The 21,087-nt window shown below is 41.8% G+C and overlaps 1 long non-coding RNA gene across 2 annotated transcripts in view; it reads left to right on the top strand.

Moving 5' to 3' along the window:
- The window catches only part of LOC141958863 (uncharacterized), a 30,140-nt gene extending 9,858 nt beyond the window's left edge, over nucleotides 1-20,282 (top strand). For both annotated transcript variants that reach the window (XR_012633368.1, XR_012633369.1), the window contains exons 2-4: nucleotides 13,489-13,630; nucleotides 15,913-16,043; nucleotides 18,424-20,282. This is a non-coding gene — a long non-coding RNA (uncharacterized LOC141958863). The remainder of the gene's footprint in view (nucleotides 1-13,488; nucleotides 13,631-15,912; nucleotides 16,044-18,423) is intronic.
- The last annotated feature ends 805 nt before the right edge of the window (nucleotides 20,283-21,087 follow it).

Here is a 21,087-nt window from a genome sequence, read left to right as displayed (position 1 = left end):
ACCTGTACCTGACATGGACGAGGCCCTTTGGTCTTGGTCCATGGTGTTTACACTGTGGGTTAACGTTTACTTCCCTTTGAATCTATGCTAAAATGATAATTTGTTCCTAAACTAACTGCAACCTGAAAGGGGAGTAACTAAAGGTCAAAACAAGCATGTACTTTGTCAACACTCTTAGCTTCCACGTGGCCTTGACTTCTCCAAATCCATTGAGATAGCCTCAGAAAAAAGTGCACGCAAGTGAGGACTGGTCTGAAAGCATCACTGTACTTCCCTTATGGAGCACTGGCATTTCAGATGTAATACTGGAGGCAAAACTATTACAAGCATGTGTAACTGTATTACTGCTTCTAGTGCTGTAGAAACCATGGCTCACCCAGCACGGGCAGGAAGTGGACCACCACTAGAATTCCTCTCTAACTTCATGGTGAATCCACAAGCCAGCAGTTGCTCTTCTGTGGTCCCCAGGGACTATAGTGTTAGTTAAGTTCGGTCAGACTGAGAAGTAAGAGTGCATGTCTAGAAATAAACTTCCACTGAAATCTTTCTGAGACTGTGATATTCCAGGACCTTGACATCTCGAACTTCAATAACAGAAGATGTTAATGCTGTCAACCACCCCAGCAAGTGGGTAAGAAGCAAGTCCCTCTGAAGTGACCATTAAGGGCAGGTGAACCTAATGATGGGCTTTCATTTTTTAGTTTTTGTATACACAAGCATCCCATATGATCTTCCCCTGAACACAGTCCTTCTAATGACTCAGTTTTCTCCTTTGTCTCACTCCTCTGACAGAGGTTGTCATCCTTCAGTAGGAGTGGCAGGACAAGACTTCTGAGCGCTGAAGGCCTGTTTGATGATGGCAAATGTTCTGGACGATAGAACTTGCTGGCTGAGGAATTTCTGCTGTGGAGATGGTTTTCTCCAGCAGATGAGTGGGCAGATGGCTTAGTATGGGGGTCATGTCTTAGGTGACTATAGCAAAGGCCACCGGAACTTGTGGTCTAGAATGCTGAGGTCCACCATCTGGAAAGTCTAATGAAACTTTTTACGTCAGGGCAGCAGTCTTTAAGGTCTGTTTCAACAACAAGTATGGTTAAAAATTCCGTTTATCATAATTATATATTATTCAGTATTTAGAGACAGGATACATACTTAAACTGGACATGTAAAAAGCATGTAGATTTGCAAAGAAGCAGAAATACAATTCAAGAGCCAAACACATCTTGGAAGTAGTGAACAAAACCAACAAAACAGTAAGAGGAACAGGCCTTTCTATTAATTTTCCCTAGAGAGAGAAGTTGTAAAGTCATTATTGCAGCATTAATGGACAGTAAAATATATGTTTAAAATATTTCAGGAGCACATTCTGCTCTCTGTTCACTCTGTAATTATGGATCCGTCCTACTGAAGTTAACTTCTGTTCCATTGCAGGAATCCTACTCAGATTCAAGGGCTGCAGTGACACCCTTTGTTTTCCTTGAGTCTTGACAGACCGAATTAAATAGAGATTTCTTTTACAGTGATAGCATGCTGACAGCATGTGCTGTGGGGAGAAGACAGTGTGGAAACAATACTGTTTATTGCCCAAACTCAGCTTGCAAAATGGCAGCATTCGTCTATACTAGTTTCTCGGGCACAGCAGGTGATGCTGGGAAGGTGTGTGAAGGGTCCAAATTTGGAAGAGAAAATAATCAGACTGATGACTGGAACAAAATGCTCAAGCCAAAATGCTTCCTCCCTGGGGAAGCTCTCCCACAGTCAGATGTAGTGTTGTTTAGCTGTCTGGTTTTAATTCCAGAACTGCAAAGCAAGCATGGCTCTTAAGGCCCTGACTGAGACTTTTTTTTTTTTTTTGTCAGCTGTTGGGTAACGAACCTAAACATACAGGAATTAGGCCTGAATAAGAATCTCACATACCATCCACTTCTCATCCCTGAAACCCATACTATTCCCTCGTCTGATTTTCTAATTGAATTGTCATGGGTGTAAAATCATACTATAAAATTTCCTCCTGTTATTTGCATAGAGCTCAGAGGCAGGAGCCAATGTAACATACTTCGAATTTGTTTTCCTTTTTAGAAGGGACTTGCATTTTGGATTTTTTTTTTTTTTTTTTTTTTTTTCCCGGGCTAATGTACATCTGATGTCAGGCTTCCCAGATGAGAATGGTTAGACTGGCGTTGACATTTTTAGAAATATATGCGAATGGAAAAATATCCTGGGAGTGCTGCCAGCGGCTGATTCTGTAAAGTTTTAGTCTCTGTTGAACAGGAAACATGAGCCAGGTACCTCTACTGAAAAGAAGCCTTACTCGTGAAATGTCTCTACTCAGGTGTGTGCTGTGCATGCCTTCTCAGTTTAAGGAAAGGGCAGGAGTGAATTCCTGCAGCCTGTGACTCATTCAGGTGATATTCAATTCCCCTTTCTCACCAGATGATAAACAGCCAATTAGCATCTTTCCCAAAGGGAGGAACAACTGCAGCAAAAGATCCTGGCAAAAAATGGATTTTCCAAGGTTTAACTGCGAGGATAACAAATAAAGTGGTTCAGACAAATCTGCCTGATCTGTGGCTGTTCCTTCCAGTTTGGTGCTGACGTGACTGGGACAAAACAGCGTAGAGCTGAGCTGATTTGCAGTGAATCAAGCCTGCAGCTTTCCATTTCACAGCGAGATGGTAGAATCTGGAAGATGAGTGCCGCTGATTAATGGTGCTATGAATGTCAATAATTTTTATAGGCTTTGCAGTATGCTCATTTTAACTGCCTCATCAGAGCAAATGTCTCATTAACAGATAGTAGGCTTTCCCACAGAGCAGGTCAAGTGCTGCCCTCCCTTGAAGAGAAGCAGACCCCCCTAAGCGAACAGGAGGTTGTACAGGGGTTAAACCAGTGTAGGACGTGCTCGGAGGGTGCAATATCGCTGAGAACAGATTGCCTGGGTCTATATCCAGGGCTACAGCCGACTCCCGCTGAGTTGCTGGCTCTGTTGAGTTTGGATCTCAGCAGGAGCCTGGAGCCAGGAGCTGGTGCTTTTCACTGAGGCAAAACAGTGCTCAGTGAGTGGCAGGGCCTTCAGCTCCAGCTGAGCTCAGTGCTGAGCCCAACCCGCTGACTGGCAGTGGCTGCCTCTGTGAGACGCAGAATCCGCGGAGTTGCCCCATGGGTCAACTCAGGAGGATCAACTCCACAGGAGCAGCGGCTCTCCTTGTTCTTGCCTTGCACCCCATCGTTCTCCCAACGCTCTCGCTGTGATGCAGTCAGCAGTCTCTTTCTCATCATCGCCTCTCCTCAGTTTACCTTAGGCTCACGTGTTGACAAGGCTGCGTGGATGTGGCTCAGCGCTGTGGAGTGCGTGTTCTGGCCATGGCAGGGCTCCCCTGGGCCGCCTCGTGTCCCCACACAGGGACACCGTGGCTTGGTGGTAGCGGGAAGTTTAGATACAGCTATTTTCACACATCATTTGCTGGTGGGATTGCTCTGTAACTTCTGCGTGAAACACCACAGAAATAGATTATATCAGCTTTACAGAAAACAGTGTGTTGGACTGAACTGGATTCACTCTGATTCATTCTGGAGAAGAGTTTGGTGGTTTCCAAGGGAAACAAAGTTTTTTCTTAGTCATTCTTTTGTTCACCAGTAACTTTTGAGCTTCTTGGCTATTTTCAACCAAATTTGGCAAAAGGGCACCAGCCTTGAAGAAAATAAATTTTTTTACAACTTCTTTAAAGGTAGCTGACTGCGTGGGGGAAACACCTGAGTTAATACTGCTTCTATTAGGGAAAAGCTGTGGCGTTAGCTCTCCTACATTGTTGCTCTATCAAAACAGAAAAGACCTGGTGAATAAAATACACTGTCAACCCGGCTATGTTCACAGATGACTTCTCTGAAGTGCAGCAAATACTGGTTAGATGGGATTTATAGAATAAGAGCAAGAAGCAGAGGTGTGCTTAGAAATAAGGCAAACAGTGTCTTGCATATTGAGGCAGAGTTCCTTCAGTTCTAGCAGTACTTCGATTTTTCAGACATTTTCTAACTTTTTCTGAAGTCTGTTGTAATTGGGGAGGCGGGACAAGGAGAGTTGATTGGTTTCAGTGCATTTGGGGTCAAGTTCCTCATGGCCCGTCTCATGCCGTCCCGGTGTTTTACCAGTTCAAGAAACAAAACCTTGAAATTAAAGCTCGTATCCTTTTCTGCTGCATTGCAGTGGTGAGCTTGGAGGGGTAGGAGGGACAGAGGAAAGTGTTTACAAGAAAACTGGATCTTTACTATTGGACTTTAAATAGACTGGGTTTAAGTGGATTTGCTTGCACGCCCCTTAGCAGTTCTGCACAGCGGCAGTACTAGCTGCAGCTCCTCTACTTCCCAGAGCTGAATAATAGCTCATCCTAGTTGCTTTTCTAAGCATAAGACACTCTGCAAAGAGTTGGTTGATTCCTCCCTACTCACTAACCAACTCTCCATACATATTATGCCCACCGGTGGTATTATAGGACTTTCTGGCCTATTTGAGAATGGACAGGAAGAAAAGCAAAGTTTATTACTATACTGTGTTTAAGACTGGACCTGGAAAGCTGGAGTCTAACCAGCTTTTTCCAGATCACACAGTATTGGGGTGCAGAAGAAAGGGCACATTGCCTGGTGGGGAGGCTGATACCTTAATTTTAAGGACCATGTCTTCACACTTTTTGCCCACGTTTTACAGTCATAAACCAAAATTAAACTGTAAGGTACACCTAGCCAAAATAACTGTCTATTTATTGCTGTCTAGCAGGACAGCTGTTACATGTACTTTTCTGTGTTATCTGCAAACATGTTTATCGCTCTAATCACTAGACTTTACCCTTCTGGTCTAGACAATGCAATCTGTTTTATTTACATTCTTATACTGTGTTCAGCACCGATTCTATGGATGAACCCCTTCCAAGGATGCCATAAGAAACGTGGCTAATAGCCCTCATGTATTGGTTCTCAGCCTGTCCTCATGAGAGCTGTGAAGCAGTGAAGCAGCTGGGGGTTTTTTAAAAGAAAATATAGATACATATGTATTAGCAATATGTCATTTCCGAGAAGAAAGTAAATCTTGGAGTTTGTTCTTTATCCTTCAAACTTTGGCCCTATCCCAAAGGAAGTGTTATTCCCTGGTCCCTTATGGTAGGATGTTTTGCTGTGTCTGTGGAAGAAATTCCCTCGCTGTAACTATCTACTTGGAGCTCTTAGCTGTTTTTTTTAATACCTTGGGCCAAAGTTCTGTTTCCTCAGGTCTCAAATTTAGGGTCAGTTCTGTTCAATATATTTATCAATAATCTGGATGCAGGAGTTGAATACACCATTAGCAAGTTTGCTGATGATACCAAACTGGGAGTTGCTGTTGACTACTGAGGGACAAGATGCCTTGCAGAGGAATCTGGATAGATTGTAGCATTAATAGGATGAAATTTAACAAGTCAAAATGTCAGATTCTGCACCTGGGATGGAGTAACGCTGGTCACAAGTATAAACTGGGAGAGGAGTGGCTGGAGAGCTGCCCTGCAGAGAGGGACCTGGGGGTGCTGGCTGACGGCAGGGTCACCATGAGCCAGCAGTGTGCCCTGGCAGCCGAGAGGGCAACCGCATCCTGGGGTGCACCCAGCACCGCACGGCCAGCCGGCCAGGAGAGGTGATCACCCGCTGTGCTCAGCGTTGGTGCGGCCTCCCCTTGAGTGCTGGGGGCAGTTCTGGGGCCCACACTTTCAGAAGGATCTGAAGGTCCTTGAATGTGTCCAGAGGAGGGCAACAAAGGTGGTGGCTGTAGGGCATGTCCTGTGAGGGGCGGCTGAGGACTCTGGGTTTGTCTAGTTTGGAGAGAAGGGGCTGGGGGGCGACCTCATCGCTCTCTACAGCTTCCTGGGGAGGAGAGGTGCAGAGGGAGGTGCTGAGCTCTTCTCCCTGGGATCCAGTGCCAGCACACACGGGAATGGTTCAAAGCTGCACTAGGGGAGGTTTACACTGGACATTAGGAAGCATTTCTTTACTGAGATGGTAGCCAAACACTAAACCAGTCTTCCTAAAGAGCTGGTCGATGCCCCAAGCCTGTCAGTGTTTCAGAGGCATTTGGAGGATGCCTTTAACAACATGCTTTAACTTTTGGTCAGTCCTGAAGCGATCAGGCAGTTGTACTAGATGATCATTGTAGGTCCTTTCCAACTGCAAACGCTCTATTTTCTCTTCTTCCATTTTATTTTCTAAAGTTATGGATCACTCTGGAGGCGAGGCAGTTAAACTTGATTGGTTCACATACAGACAGGTCTGTGTGGGGATTAGAAGGCATTTGATCTGCTGACATTGTTAAGAAAGACTGCAGCATTTTTTCATCAGCAGAGTGATGGATTTCTTGTGAAATCTGTTCAAAAACACTGGGAGATGCTCACCATATTGGACACTGGCAGTATTTCTAACTTTATACCGCACAAAATACACATTATCTCTAACAAGCCAAAGGTAAACAGGAAGGGCCCCACATGTGAAATCTGATTTTTATATTAATCTTATAATGCTATGAAGTCCAACTCATGATTGTTGAATACTTAGCCTATCCTATTCTGTCAAAAAGAAGCCTTATTTTGAATGGTAAGAAATGCTGCAGAAGGGCTGCAGAAGAGGGGCAGAGACTCAAACATCCTGCCCTTGTAGTTATTGAAGACTTCTGGGGTCTAGAAGAATTTTCAGTAAAAGCCTTGTGCATGATTTGATTTCTCTTTATATTATTTTACCACTGCAAAATAAATATAACAGTAGGCTGCAAAACAAATAGAACATAATCTGCCATTTTCTCTTGACCATTTTGAAACAGTCTACTAGAATAGCCAAAGAATGGCATGCAGGCAGTTTGTGAAATCATTTTGCATGACGGGATTTAAAAAAGCTTCCCCAAAAGCTACCTACAAGTTATTAACTCACATTTGGGGACCATCTGCCTAGTGGCTTTTCAAAATAATGCTATAAGTACACAGGCTAAAGGCAAGGAATATCTTACAGAAGCATATTTTCCAGAAAAAAAACAACAAAAAAACAACAAAAAAACCACCAAAAAACCCAAACCCACAAAAGGCAAATCCCCAAATAGTTGAACATTACATTTTGTTATACCCATAGGTGATAAATCATAAGGTATTTGGGAACAGAAGTGTATCTGGGGCATTGACACAACATATGTATGTTCTGAGAATCATCTTGCAGTTTCTATTGCAGAATTTTGACCTATTTTGGTGCAGCTACATTTGTTTGGGGAAAATGTAGCATATGTAACAGGGACATTACTGTGGCTCTTCAGACTTTACAATCAGGAATTTACAGCAATTTTCCTGCTGTAGAGGAAGATCAGGCATCAGAGATCGGATTTTTCTAAAGCTGTAAGACTTCATTTACATGGGAACACTTGGGAAGCGTGATCTCAATGAAAAAAAAAAAAAAAAAAAGCTAGATCTGAAGTACGATGACTTGAAATGGAGCCTACTCCTCTGTGAATAATCACATATGTCACTTAGTCCACTTCAGGATACTGAAACAAATTCAATCTTTATTATTTTAAAGGAGAATGACTATGCAGGGACTAACCAGAATAAACATGGTTTTTCCCTAGGTAGACAATCCCCATTTTTAAAAATCATCTGAGAAGTCAGGAAAGATACTGAAAGCCATTAGAAAACAGACATGCCATCTCTATAATCTGCTGTAGGCAAAGAACACAATTCAACAAGATGCTGAGCAGTATATTTTTTTTAGGTGCTAAATTCCTTTTGTCATCATCTGGGGGTGTTGGTATCAATTGGTATCACCCATGATGAAGTACAGATGGCATTAAGAATGACCTGTGCTGCTCAATATACAGACATATCATAGCTCTTATCAGATTTCATACGCATTGAATGAAAAGTAACTAAATCCTATAAAGTATGAAAAAAACCTTTAGCATTCTTAGCTGCAAAGCGTGCTGATGACTGGAACTTGAGCCAGAGATGCCTGCACCACCCTTATTGGATTCAAATTGTGTTTGGACTCTGATGGCCTCTATTGTAGAATCGAATGGAAATTTTGCAACTGGCTTCAGCACATGTAGGATCAAATAGTTTTGCTGCTGCTTTGGGTAAATTTTCCCACTGCTAGTTGGACAGAGCAGCAGTCGGTCTGAGCCTTGTCCTGAACTAGTGAAAAAAAATCACAGAGAGCGCACTTTGAAAAAGGGTGAGGATGAGATTATTATTCACTGTCAGCTCTGAGCCTAAATAATAATTCAGTCTGTTTCTGTGCTCTCTAGAAAGGCATCACATGGCATTATATAATGTCACTGTCAGTAGATAATGCTTAACCTGGAAAAAATGGAGCTGCAGAAAGTAGAAGGAATTTGAGGCAAATAGGACTTTTGGACTTTCCTTAAGAAAACTTATCTGAGGGGTTACAAGTCATGAACTGATGTTTAAAGACCTTGTGTAGCATCACAGCATGCCACGCTAGTATAAATTTGAAAAGAAAACTGAAATAGCAATCTATTCCATGTTTTTATCATGTGTAGTTTATAATTGTATAATCTGCATATTCCCATAAGTGTCCTGTCCCTTTGGAATCCAGTTAAGTTTTTGGCCTGTATGGTTGCCCATGTCACTAAGTTCCATAGCTTAATTACATTTTGTGTAAAAAATTAATTCCTTTTCCTCTTTTTAATTTTTTTGTCATATATTGGTAGCTGTCCCTGGATTGTTTTTGTTTTGTTTTTTTTTTTTTTCCAGAGAACAGAAAATCCAAGTCTATCTGATTTACCAGGTTCTATATAGCATACATTTTGCCTAGTCTTCTTATTTATAAGGCAAATAACCCAGTCTGTCCAACAACTTTCAGTATGACAGTTTACGGATGCCCTGCAACATTTCCAGTAAGCCTTCTCATCTGTTTAGAGCTCCAGCATCTAAAAGCTGCACAGAGGATCTCACAAGGGGCTGATGCACTCGTTAACGTAAGGATGACGCCACATTTTCAGCTTCATTCTCTTTCCCGCATGCTCCCTAGCATCTTTGTAGCTTTTCACAAGCCTTCACTTTACAGGTGATGAAGGCCATGTCTACGCTGGTGGTCTTCCTCAGTAAGTGAAGTAGAGCACTGACCCGAGGTGGTGGCAGCCACGTCTCTTGAATGTTGACTGTAGCAAGTGTCAGGCTGATTCAGATTTAACCATTAATGCTGAACATTTGAGCTAGCTGCTTCTTAAATGGCGTGTATAGACATACCTAGAGGTGCTCAAGCCCTTGTTCAAAACATATACAAACACTTAGATCTGCATGTAAGGATTTTTTCTTTACAAATTATGCAGCTGCAAGTTTCACTGCCCATTTTGGTGTGTATTCATCTAGCTCTTTTCTCTTTCTCTCAAAATTCCTTTTTGTCCCAACTGCTATAAATAAATTGAGCATTTGCAGGCTACTCTATCTCACTTCCACTTTTCTGTGGGAGAGAGGCAAGTCGACATTGGCCTGTCTCCCACACTTTTCCAGAGAAGATGTAAATACTCAGTGAAACAAGATCACTGGGGACCCTTGACTGGTTTTCTCCCATGATTACACCAGCTATGTCACTGACTGGACATTCAACCTTCCCTGAACCAGGTGAAGACTTTACAGGAACAAAAGACTAATGCATGCGCTAGAAAACTGTCCGTGGAAGATGAACCAGAAGTTTATGACCTGCTGGGATCTTTGCTGTCCTTCAGTAGATTTTAGAAGGCCAAGCTAGACTGCTGGGTGCTTTAAATTAATAGGAATGACAGTGAATGATGAAGGACTCCGCTGGGCACTGACTGTGTCTGTTAGCCATTCTGAGCGCAATAATCTTAATTCTGAGATGTTCAGGTGTTGTAGTGAAAGTAAAACTGTGTGTCTGGACCGTGGGTGTGTGGCACTCTCCCGAAACATGCTTTCATCTTTTGCTCTTTTCCAATTTGTGAATGGCCTGGTTCTTCGTACAGCTACCAAAGCCGTTAGCAAGAGCGCCTCATCAAGCTGTCCTGCTAGTTTTGACAGCCTCCGTGAGGCTCAGAGAGACAACACTTCCTACAGGCTCTAGCAACACCTGTTGAAGTTCCATGCTGTCAGATTCAACATTGCCTTGCCAGACTGAATTTGTCTTTGAAAACAGACAAACTGGTAGCTGCAGGACCAGGAACCTGACCTGATACTACATTATATGAAGGGAGCTGGTGTCATTTCAGCAAACCCCGTGTTTTTTCTGATGTGAATGTGCTCCGCGTCTACGTTCGCAGCTCACAAAGTCTGCCCTTACAGAGGCTGCGTAGAAGCAGGAACAGAGGGAAAGTGACGCCTCAGAATGATCGCTCTCATCTTGCTGAACTCTCATCAGGGTCGATCTAATTAAACTGCATGCATGGAAATGAAGGAGCTAATCTAAACCTTACCATGGCAGGCAAAGTGTGCAGTTTAGGTAACTGCCAGTGTCTGTATTAAAAACAATAGTCCCAGTCCCGATGCAGTTGAAGACACCTGGCGTAGTGCCACTGACTTCACGGGGGTCAGAACTGAGCTCAGTGTTCTATTTTAGACAGAGCACAGTTCAAGGAAAGGATACTCGTCTCTGTCAATAAGTTAAAACTGAATACAGTTGCCACAGCATCAGATAATTTCGTAGGGAAATTTGTTAGACTTTTCAATATCAATATTGGGTTTCAGCAGTATATTTGCTGAATTACTCTTTTGATAAAACCCCTTTATAAGCAAGTCTGCTCTCCGTCTGGTGCTTATCTTACTTAAAATACAGTGAGATTCGCAACTAATTCATTCATGGACAGAATAAGTATAAAAGTTACATAAAGCAGTTAATATTGGTAAGGCAAAAAGTTACTTTTAGCTTCCTGAAAAAAAAACCCAACTATGAACCTTTCCTCTTAGGACAGAAACTCTTTGTAAGATGAAGAAATATCTCACACACTTCTGGTGCTGAAATATCAAGTAGTGATGTTTGGTTTTTACAGATTCCATTCCTGTTAATTCTTGTTCCAAATATAGTACTATACTTGTCTTGAAACTGGTTACACTTCATGTTCAAGGCAAAATTTTTGCACTTTAAAGATTCAGTTTTATCTTTAAGGCTTTATTCTCGCATCAGTAACTTTAAGTGCTTTCCAGTGATGAACTAAGCAAGGAACTAACATCCTTCTTTGTTGTTTTCAGTGCCAGATAACATTTATATCTAATGGTGGGCCTCCACTTGTCATGAAGATGCAGTTACAGGGGCTGTAGTGTGCTGATGTTAGGCAAGTTGATGAACGCTGTCCAGGAATTATAGTGATTATATATAGTTTAGGATTTAGTTTACCTCCTAAGTCCCAGCTCCTTCTTTTGAATCACTAAAAGAAAATCATGCCTTTTTTTTTTTTTTTTCTAGAATCCATACTAAAAATCTTGTTTAAAATCAGTATGGGAAATCCACTAGCAGGATGGAAGGATGAAACTTCCCAGGCATAGGATTAAAATGGAATGCGTTTAGAAAAGTACTTGCATGGCTTTTTGGTTTAACAATGATAAAAAACATTTTTTCAGGTAAGGATGTAACTATTCAAACTAAAAGGCTGTATTGACACACACCAACAGTCTTAGAAATCAGAGCTTCACTGGCCTTCTCACTGAATGATCAGGAAGGGGAAGGGCCTTGGTCTTGATGGCTCAGGCTATCAGAGATGAATGAAACCTCCTGAAGGCTTGAAGTAATGAGAAAAAACTGTGGGTTTCTCTATTTGACAGCCAGTTCACCAAAGTCCTTTATGACCCACATTAGAGTTCACCACGTACTGTATTCCCCATCCATTAATTTCTGTTTTCCTTTCTCCATAAACTCCAACCGTATGATTTTTCGTGTGAGATGAAAGGAGGACAGCACACCTCATTAGCGTGAGAGACTCAGGTCTATAATCAACATTAGACACTCAGGTTCTCATCCCTCATGAGAATGCTGCCAACTTGGGGTTTGAACTGTCCCCTTAAAATTCCAAGGGGATATCCACTAAAGGGTTGGATTTCTACTGTTGCACTTTTTTTTTTCCCCCACAAGCAATACCACCCAGTGCCTAATATTTGTCAAAGAATAGTGTAGGCCTACCTTCACTTGGTCTGCTGGCTGCTGCATCCAGGAATGTGGCAAAACACAGAAATCCTCCCTTGGAATTTCTCTTTTGTGATCGGCTGTATGTTTGATAGCGTTCACTGTGTCTTGTGAAGTCACATGAAGTGAGACCATCCTTTGCATTGTTTTAGTCAGGAACATGCTTAGGCTGGTTCAGAAAAAAATTGTACAGTTACCATCCAGGATATGTGGTCTGTCAGCCTACGGTGCCCTTGTGGCCCATCAGCCACATACAAGCAGCTATCAAAAAGAGATGTTTCAAGACCAGCCTGCTCGAGCTTGTAGGAACTATGAGTTATTGTCTACTAGAGGTGGTGAAGAGGCTGTCTCCCATCTGACTGAGAAAACCTTTCCCAGAGAACTCTGAATAGTAGCAGACATGTTTTCATGAAAAATGTCTCTTCTGCGGGCCTAACATCCTCCAAAGAAGATGGTTCACCACTGAGAAAGTCCCACGTTTTATCCCATATACCAGTTGACTTCACATAAGCACAATTGTAGCCTGTACCAATGTTTCCTATCGATTACAAAGACCACTAATCACTGTCTTTATTGTGTAAGCCTGAACAATGCAGGCCATGCTAACAACTACACCCTTGAAGAGGAGCTAAAATATTGATAAGAGGAGAACATCCTGCCGCAGAAGGTGCCAAAGGCTGGATGACTGCCTGAGAAGCACAAAGTCAGCAAAAATCGGTGGTATCTAGGGTAAAGGTAGAGGCAGCAGGGGGAGATCATGGCCACCAACTCAATTCAAGACCAAGAAGACCACACTTGTTAGGAGCATGTGTGCTAATTTACATAGCAAATGAGGCTAATTTAAATATAGCTAACCAATGAGGGACAAAGTGATAAGAAACTAACCAATGGTCATTGCAGTAAATGTGGTTTTGTGCAGTGTGAAGTGTATAAATACCTTGAAGTTCTTTTTTGTGTTGTGCTATCTTTGTGGAGTTACCCCCTAGCACACATCTTGGCACAAAGACGGAATAAACCGATATCTCGGCTCTGTGTGTAAGATTGGCTTTTTGCACACCGGGTAACAAACCCTGTCTGAGGGACAACACAATGGACTGGATATTAGGAAGTATTTCTTTCCAGAAGGGGTTGATGGGCGTTGGAATGGGCTGCCCAGGGCAGGGGGGGAGTCCCCATCCCTGGAGGGGTTGAAGAGTCGGGTTGACCCAGCGCTGAGGGATCTGGTGGAGTTGAGAAGTGTCAATGTTAGGTCAATGGTTGGACTGGATGATCTTCAAGGTCTTTTCTAACCGAGATGATTCTGTGATTATGTGACTGTGCCCATGCATCTTCCTTTCCTTGTGTTTGCAGGAGACGAGTAGGAGGAAGTGCACGGACACAATACCACCCTCATGTGAATGGAGAGCTCCTCTTTACAAGTGGTTTCCTGGCTCTTCTGAGCAATTGCTTTCTGGCCTTTTGTGCCTCTCAGATGATAAGACAAAGCTGAAAAGTAAGATATTATGAGTCCCACTTAATTCATACAGTCAGCTTAGGACAGCTGCAGACAAATACAGGTTCAGGACAAGAGGCTGCAGCTCAGGACAAACATTACTCTAAAGGACTGCCGATATGAGTTTGACAACTGAAAACTCGTTTAAGTCAGTAGTACCAAGGAGCCTGTCTATTGAACAGAAAGCTCACAGCTGTTCACAGCAGGACACTGCTGCTTTAACAAGATTTTCTCTGGCTGCTCCAATTCCCTTTAGCTTTTTTTTTTTTAAATTTATTTTTTTTATTAATCATCTTTCAGACTGCAGCAGCATTTGTTGTCCTGAGGTGCTGACTCTAGTGGAAGAGATACTAGTGGAAGCTTCTGCTGCAGTTTGCACAGGCTTCATTTCAGGTCACTAATCACATCCTCCTTAGGCTCTCCTCAGGCTCTTGCATTGATTGTCCTTCAGCTGGAGAAATTGTCTGAGAGAAATGACATGACTGGTGTGTTGAGGTCACATTTCTAGATTGAGGGTGGACTGAGGGAAGCTGTTGCCCTTTGGATTCAGGGAAGACCTGACTTTTGAATGTGGCACGGATGTGCAAGCCTTCAGTCTTCCTTCCCTATCATGCCCATCTGCTGCCCTGCAGTCAGATAATTATGTTGGGAATGGACAAGAAGAGAGAACAGAGGAAGTGTCGGGTGACTTAAGCTGGCATCTGGATGCTGAGCAGCAAAGTGTCTCTGCTGGATTAGGCTACCTCACCAAAAAAAAAAGACTCACTGACTATTCTCTGAGTCACCATCAGAAATCCACATGAAGGACTTGACCTGAGGTGACAGGATAGGAAGTTTGCCCGAGGGCAAACTTGGAGAACAAAACAGTCAAAGAAATATAACATGCTTTATGATTTCTGGTGTTAGCTGTATAACGAGATTTGACGAAAGCAGGAGGCTGGGGGATCTAAAAGCATGAGATGAAGGGCTAGTTGAGATGTTTTGGTACATTTTTCTGTGAAAGCTGGAATAACACAATGGAGCAAATATGATCCTTTTGCTAACCTTACTCCAGAACCAAGATGACTCCTACCTGCCATTGCAGCGTAAAAAAGGCAGATTACTTTGGCTAGATACACACTAAGGTCTCGGAGAGTTCATTGCTCCAGTACCTACACGAGGGGATTCTTGCTACTGAGTGGAATTCTCATCCCTGAGTTAGGATTTTATTCCCCTTTCCCCACATAAATGCCTTTTTTTTGGAAGATGCACATATTCTGTGGACATGGCTTCTTTGACTCCTTCCAGTGAAGTTCATTTTTCAAAGTGACAGGGAGAAAAAAGGAGAAAACGTGACCTTCTAGCCTGAGACTTACCAGTTGTTTTCTGGTAAGAATATTTTTTGAAAGATACTATGGTGTCCAACTGCTGATTCAAATGGTGTTGAAGTACTCCCTCTAGCCTAGGGAATATTTGCTTGTTTATATGAAAAAGCATGAACCCTCTGCGATCTTGGCTTCTGATTGGTTAGAAAATGCCCTCAGGAAGGCGGGGATGAAAGTTCAGCTACAGGCAGACAAAGGAGGGAATTTGGATTCTTGAGCAAGGTCTCTTAGCACTCAACTAAGGGGTAAGGAAAATAATTATCCTTGCTCTGCTCACCCTGATTTCTGGGATGTGGTCGAATTTAGGTTCCTAACTAGTGAACACCATGTTACTTCTGGATTTAAACGGAGGCCAGAGCCTAGGCACTTGGGAAACTGAGTCCACTCTAAGTTTGAGTGCAGGATTATACAGCAGCAGACTGAACTGGGTTTTTGATGTTCTACATGTTGGATCGCAGTAGCTATGCATGGAATTAGTTAGGACATAAGATCTAATTCCTCTCGTGACCTGGCCTTCCCATCCCACAGCAAGTGACTGCGGTTTAGATCCTTGATGATCTGTCTAGTGTGGCATCGAAGACCACATCCCTGAGGTGATAAAGTTAATGAAGAAATGTGTAAGGAACAGTTCTTTTACTGATGTTGAATTTCATTAAACCTGTCCTATAAGAGGCCTTTATCACCTCACAGGACGAGTCCTGTAATTTTTCTGAGGGCTTGTGCAGTGTCAGCTTTCCATGTGACTATCTGTAACTTGGAACACATTTGCCATCTTCTATCCAGCAACATCACCAAGGCTCTAAAAAGGGGAAGAACTGCAACCCTCGCAAATACTGCAGACAGTTTGCTAAAGAGGTTGCAATAGTCAGAGCAGTTATGTGATAAATCAGTAAGTGATGTTGTCTCTTTGTTTTTAAGAGCGACCTGGAGCTCATGCAGTAGCGCTATTCTCCAGATGGCTTTCCACGGCATCGTCTTCCGTAACACACCAGTGAGCCACGAGACTGAGACAGAAATTCCAGTGTGGGGAGGGTGTGAGTCATGAGATGGTGAGTGAAAGAAACAGCAGGATAAAAATAACAGAGCGCAGTATGATGCAGAATATTAATCTCTTGCCCTGTGTTATCCTAGCTTGTATTACATATACTATTATGTTATACTGTAGATGCTCTACTTCTCAAAACAGATCTCTCTATGCTACTCTGAAAGATTATGGCTCAGGATGCCAGATTGCAAGGACTTGTAATGCTTGTGCCTTTAAGTTGGATGAAAATTCTTAATCGAGAAGTTCCCGCAATAGAAAATACATAATCAAAGAGTATCAGAATGCTGCTTCTGTGAGGTTCATATTTTTTATATTTTATGTGAAAACATCAAGTTCATTTAATTTAATAAATTTATTTATTGAAAAATTAAAATTATATGTCTTTTAAAATCTCTTTTTCCAACCTTCTTTTTTCAATTCTTCTTCCTTCAGTAGGAGAAAAGAAAGAAGAAAAGGATAAAAATATAATGGAAAACTGACATAAAATTCAACTTTGATTCGAGCTAACATGAATCCTTAGGAAAAAAAAGTAGAAAAAGTAGAAGTAAAATCAGAAGAAAAGCCAGGTGTTTTATTTTGAAATGTGAACCCCTATTTTTCTGCTCAAATCTGCCATTCTGTCCTGGCTAAACTTCATTCTGAGATCACTCACAACCAAATCCGGAGCCCTTCTAGGGAGCTCTTATTTTCAGCTCAGCTAGTTTGAAGTATTTGAATAAAGCGTCTAACCCCGTCACCTTGACATCTCCTATAATCACTGGAGCAAGACAGTGATCTTCAGAGAGCTATTTGGAGCTTAGGAAGCCTATTATGATGTTATTTTTCAATACAGTCAGGAATCTGGGCATCATAAAGAGAGCAGGAGCTTTTTCCTTTAACTTCAAAGAGTGCCAGCTCTGGCAGATTAACACATAGACAGTTCTTTTGATAGAAACTGCGTCTGTTATTTGGGAGTGGGGAGAAATGTTTATTTTATTTCGCACAGATCCAGTTCAGAGTATTTCAAAGAGATTTCACTTTGCCTTTTTTTTTTTTTTTTCTTTTCTTCTTTTTCATGTAAGTCACCTTCAGGCTTTGTCAGGACTGTGGAAAATTTTGCCAGAACTGGGGAACATACAAACAAATGATGGCAACCTTCTCTGCTAAGCAGTGAGGTGGCTGTGTGGTCCCAATGTTACAGCATTTGGAATGTGAATGTCTTTGTAGGACTCTCCCTCCTCTTTGGCCTTTCAGGGCTGCCTGGTGAAGTGAAGCATTTGTGCACACACCGAAAAAAGACACTGTTTAATCACGATCACTTGATTTAAGGCAGGCGTGTGTGTAAAGCAGTAGGGTTTAAGTATGCAGTTATGGTCAGAATACCAATGTAAATACCATATATACCATGTATATACTATATACATGGTCTATACAGTCAGAAACCAATTTCTTTGATCACACTAAGTTGAAACAAGTAGAAAAATCCCTTTTTTCTTATTCTTTTTTTTTTTTCTATTTTGTCTTACAGAGGCTGCCTGGCAAGCTACTTGGGAATATGTTTTCTGGTTTTAAATACTATTCTTAAGCAATCTTCTGTTATTTTTTACATTTATATTTCCATCTATTTAACTTATTCTTGTATATCAAGTATTTTTATTTTCCAATACGTAAAGAAAAAAACATTTACTTTTGAAGTTTTACAAAAATGGAAGTCATTGTAATCATGTTTTGATATCCTTGGAACACATTTTATTTACTATTCAATAGCCACTGTTTTTATTAGGACATTGTTTGAACGTAACTTTAAGCCCAGTAAAGTTCCAGGGCCAATCTCCTGGGAGAGGATATTTATGGTCCATATTTTCAGAGAGGGATACTGGAAGTAGAAAAAGGCTTAAGTATTTAGGCTTTGGTTCAACTCAAGTCAGGGGAAATCTGTCCGTTGCAAATTGTCATTTGACCAGTTGAAGTAGCCAGTTCAATGTGCAAATGCTGAGTTTGAAGGGGTGGTTGCATTCAGCGTACTCATTGCAAGCAGAAATGTAGGCCCCAGATTTTGTCTGTTACTGCAGGGGAACTGACCTATTTTTCCAGAGAGAGAAAAAAAACCCCTACCATAACAATCTAATTTGCAAGAACTTGTAAGAGTGGAAACGATACTGTTTTTCTTTAGGATATTAGGTTATGCAAACCAATTGACGAAGAAGACATTTCCAACAGGAAAACCATTGATGCTACTTGCTGTCACTCAATGTTAACACCCTTGAAAGGAAAGTGAAATGCTGGTGCATCTTTCACATGGTTCTAAGCCATAGTTCTATATCCAGTGTGGAGCCTAATGATTTTCTCTTGATATTTGCTATAGCTTTTTGCATTACAGAAGTCTGATTGCTTTCCTCCTGCAGATACTGGCCATTAGGAAGACACTGCTGCAGAGACTGAAACCAAACCCATTTATTCCTTGTTCTCAAGTCGTCTTGGGTTGGAAGCTGCCGAAAAATTCTCTCCTGGATAAATAACTGTGATGTCCCCATCAAGCATATGTTGTCAGTGAGTTGGATTTCTTCATTCAAATTGTTGAAAACCTGTTCTGCTTGGAAGTTTCTCTCGTAGAGGAATTTTTCCACACCACAAAAGGAGTGTGCAGGGGTCCCATACAAGTTTAAATGCTTTGAACTCACTCCTAGGCACAAGAAGACTTTACTACTTGAGATTTTGTTTGGAAATAAATGAGTTTTTGTCATAGATTGGGCATCTTCCAACGGTCCCTACATAACAAAATTTCTCATCATTCTGGAAGAAGATTTGAGTATTTGTTCTTTTATTTGCATTCATTTTTGTTTATTTATTTTGTATTCTTGAGATGTGTGGCATCTCTGGAGTTTGTATTTCTACTTTTAGCGTAAAAATGTTGTACATAACAAGTCTAGAATGCATCTGAAGATTAGTCTAATTTTTCATGTGACTTTGACTTGAACATTTTTATGTTTATGTTTTTATTGCTATTTCAAAAATGTGCATTACCTGTATTCTTTATGCCTTTTCCCCATCTATAACTCAATAAAATTACGTGCCCATTCTGCAGAACCATATCACGTGTGCATAACAGTGATAACAGTTTTTGAATAATGACTGATAATTGCAAATGGGTTAATATATATCTATATATCTATATCTAACCTATATCTATCTGTCACAGCCTGAAATTCTTCTGATGTGAGATTTGAGATGGTGGAAAAATTACCAGTAAGCGGTAAGCTCAGCTCAGGAATAATTCTTCATAAGGCTATTTGGACTTAAGAAGTAGATTTTTTTCTTCCCTAAAGGTGTATGTTCTTCATTTCAGTTCTCAGCATGGCTGAGTTTAGAACTCAGCCATGTGAGTCAGTGGAGTGTTACCCATTTCATCAGGCTGCACGTCTTTTATGTCACTGCAGCCCTGGGATAAATAAAGACTGAAGTATGTCCTTTGTTGCAGAATATCACATTTCTAAGGAGTGCTAGTTCAACCTCTCAGAGTTCCCAATGACTGTATGATTAAGAAGGAATATAGCCCAGGAGATCTGCCACTGGCCTGGACCAGCAGTGGCTTGCGTGACGTTGAATGGCCAAGCAGGAGTTTTCTTTGTGAGAGCAGGTATATTAGATGAGTTCCAAACATATGGCTCTCATTGGAAGTTAACAAATACTAATTTGTGTACAGAAGATGTTCACTGACAGGAGAAACTTGAGGCCATTGTACAATAGTAGCTTTTTACTGCTGTAACATTCCCTTGGGTCACCAAAGTTTAATGAAGTCAATGGGAAATTTTCTATCAGGTGCAATGTGTTGGCAACATATCCTTGCTTCAGGTAAGTCTCCATCAAATACAGTTATTTACAAAACACTCAAAGAGGGAAAGACAGTTCTCATCCTTTTCTGTTTAATGCTGTATGCCAAGCCTGTGTTCAGGAGTTTAAGTCATAAATTGAAAAGCTCCCCTTTTCAATAGAATGAACCAATTCATTCTGCTACTCTGTAGGATATTTACCACAAGGAGAGAACAATAGGACCTCCAATGGGTTGTCTGAGGACTGAGAGAGATGACAGTAGTCATGATGACAGGTGACTAGTTGTTTTGCCAATTATCAGGCCTAGCATAAAGGACACAGCCAGCAGAAAGATGAACCAATAACCAAATTGTATTTGATACAAAAGGGTCAGTACATGGGTGGGCGCTGGGGGTACAAACAAGTCAATCAGGTTATACATAATCAACATCAATCCCACTGACCCCAACAACAACACCACACAACCAACAATGGGTGGAATAAATGGTGACATGCAGTCTCCCATAGAAGGGACGGGAGACAACCGAGTCAACAAGCCAAACACATCAGACCAAGGAAGCCACACACTGAATCTCTACACAGCCCGCGTTTACAAAAGCCAGACCTGAGTGGAGCCCAGTCCCAGGGAGGCGGGAGGTCCTTCCCCAACAGGGAACTCTGCACAGGGCACCCACCTCACACACAGACACTGCCCCTCCTGCAAGGGGTCCCAGCTTTGATCCCTCAGTGGGACACCTGACCTTGGGTTACTCACTGCAGACACCTGGGGCTCCTTTACCCAATGGCTCTGTCTGCCAGGCCGGAGCACCCTGGGGGGAAGCCTAAAGGGAAACTCACCCCCCTTTGGGAAGGGCTGTGGGAATCACCCATATGTCAGCCTTAATTTGGGGCTTGGGGTTGAAACCCCAGCATTTCACTAGTCTGACTATAGACTCACATGCACCAAGACAATCTTCCTCACTGCACTGTTGCCTGTAGTCATGTTTTCTCTTGTACCCAGAAATGACAGCTTCTGATTCCCGTTACATCTTGGAGTCATGGTGTGTACATCTAGATATCTCCAAGCAGTAACAAGATATATTCATGTAAACAAACCTTTTGGACTGGATTATAATTAGGGTTACTAGTTATAGGATATCTTTCATTTAGGTGAACTACTGCTTCAGCTTTGCCAAAATCATGTTCATTAATTTCTTTCTAACTTCTCTTTGTCATTATTAGAGAATGGAAAACAAGTT

This window comes from Athene noctua, chromosome 3 (genome assembly GCF_965140245.1).
Source record: "Athene noctua chromosome 3, bAthNoc1.hap1.1, whole genome shotgun sequence".
NCBI lineage: Eukaryota > Metazoa > Chordata > Aves > Strigiformes > Strigidae > Athene > Athene noctua.
Note: the sequence above shows the minus strand (reverse complement) of the source record. Positions and strands in the feature narration are given on the sequence as shown.